Consider the following 2,321-nt stretch of genomic DNA (forward strand, 5'->3'; position numbering starts at 1 on the left):
AAACGTAGTTCTCCTGATTTTCTTTAGTTATTTGTCCATGGTTTCCTTTAGCTCTTTGACTATGTTTAAGACAGTTGATTCAAAGTCTTTGTCTAGTAAGTCAGTCCATTCTTCTTCAGGAACAATTTCTTTCCATTGTTTTTCCTGTGAATGAGTCATACTTTCATACATGCATAACTCATGTTTTTTGAAGTTGAAAACTAGACATTTTCAATATTATGATGTGGTAACTGTGAAAATTACATTTTCTAAACTATTTTTGTATAGATTGTATTCTTTATTGTATGTGGTCACTGAAGTCTCATAGTTGTAGATGTGTGGCCTTATTTCGGAGTTCTCTATTCTATTCCATTGGTCTATGCATCTGTTTTTGTATCAGTACCATGCTGTTTTGGTTACCGTAGCCTTGTAGTATAGTTTGAAGTCAAGTAGCATGATGCCTCCAGCTTTGTTCTTTTTGCTTAAGATTGTCTTGACCATAAAGCTCTTTTTGGTTCTATATGAATTTTAAAATCATTTCTTCTAATTCTGTGAAGAATACCAATGGTAGTTTAATGAGAATAGCATTGAATCTATAAATTATTTTGGGCAATATGACCATTTTCACGATATTGATTCTTTCTATCCATGAGCATGGAGTGTTTTTCCATTTGTTTGTATCCTCTCTGATTTACTTGAGCAGCAATTTGTAGTTCTCCTTGAAGAGATTCTTCAATTCCTTTGTGATCTGTATTCCTAGGCATCTTATTCTGTTTGTAGCAATTGTGAATAGAAGTTTATTCACGATTTGACTCTCTGCTTGTCTATTGTTATATAGGAATGCTTGTGACTTCTGCCATTGATTTTGTATCCTGAGACTTTACTGAAGTTGCTTATCAGCTTAAGAAGCTTTTCAGCTGAAACAATGGGGTTTTCTAGATATAGGATCATGTGATTTGCAAACAAAGACAATTTGACTTCCTCTCTTCCTGTTTAAATATCCTTTCTTTCTCTTACCTGATTGCCCTGACCAGAACTTCCAATACTGTGTTGAGTAGGACTGGTGAGAAAGGGCATCCTTGTCTTGTGCTGGTGTTAAAAGGGAATATTTTCAGCTTTTGCCCATTCAGTATGATACTGGTTGTGAGTTTGTCATAGATGACTTATTATCTTGAGGTATGTTCCTTCAATACCTAGTTTACTGAGAGTTTAAAAATATGGAATGCTTCATGAATTTGCATGTCACCCTTGTGCAGGGGCCATGCTGATCTGCTCTGTATCTTTCCAATTTTAATATATGTGCTGCCAAAGCGAGTACTGACCACAAGTTCTTAGAAGTGGAGATAAATGAAGAACTGTGGGTGAGATGGAGTGTTGAATTTCATCTGCAGTAATTTCTGCATCTAACAAAATGTGATTATCTCTGTCTTTTATTCTTTAATTAAGTGATAAAAAGCATTACAGATTTAAAGTGTAAATATTCTTGTATCCTGGGGAGAGTAACCTGGGCAGGATATTTAATTTATTTATAGCTCATTGGTGGATACAGTCTAGTACTGTTTTTCTCAGTATTTTTACCTCTAATTGCTTCGAAGTGATTATCCTATCATGCTTTTTTCTTATGTATTCCCTAGCTGACTTTAGAATCAATGTTATTTATACATAAACAATAATGAGTTTACTGGCTTTCTCTATGTTTCCTCATTCTCTTGAATACTATGTATAAATTCAGTAGCCTTCTTCAAAGTTTTGGTAGAACTTATCTGTAAAACAGTCTGGATATTACTGAAGGGAAATAAAGTTTTACAACCATTTTAACTTCTTTACTTGTAATAAGTTCTCCCCATTGACATAATCTTGTTCATAGTCTCAAAATTATTTAAACCTCTACTATATTTTTAGTGGTATGTTTATCTATCGTAATGTTATTTTATTCTTAATTGCCATTGCCTGTTTTATTTCTCCATCCAAATAAAAACAGCTGCTTTTGGTTGGCTGGGCCCTCAGCAGTAGCAGCTGCCAGGTCAGCCCTGGTGAGTGGCAACTCAATTGCTGTGCCCATGCAGTGTCCATCGCAGCCACCACGGCCACTTTGTGCAGGGACTCCATGAGCAAGCCCTGTGCGGCTGAGTGGCATTGTCCGTCAAGCCATCTCACTCACCTGATTACAGGGAGCCCCAGTACCTTAAAGACCCTCTGGTAGGCATCCACACACAACCACTATCGTCATGCACTCGGCCTATAGCAAGAGGTCTATGCGTACCTCTCTCCTCTACCTCCCAATTTTCCAACTCTATTTTCCCCAAGTTCGTGACTGGCCAGCCAAGGCATGAGCCACTGCC

The 2,321-nt window shown here is 37.0% G+C and overlaps 1 non-coding gene across 1 annotated transcript; it reads right to left on the minus strand.

Moving 5' to 3' along the window:
- Window positions 1-1,190: 1,190 nt before the first annotated feature.
- Window positions 1,191-1,297, minus strand: LOC116273095. Its single transcript, XR_004181577.1, has one exon. It is a non-coding gene; the product is annotated as a U6 spliceosomal RNA (small nuclear RNA).
- Window positions 1,298-2,321: the final 1,024 nt, after the last annotated feature.

This window comes from Papio anubis, unplaced genomic scaffold (genome assembly GCF_008728515.1).
Source record: "Papio anubis isolate 15944 unplaced genomic scaffold, Panubis1.0 scaffold3548, whole genome shotgun sequence".
In the NCBI taxonomy this organism is placed as follows: domain Eukaryota; kingdom Metazoa; phylum Chordata; class Mammalia; order Primates; family Cercopithecidae; genus Papio; species Papio anubis.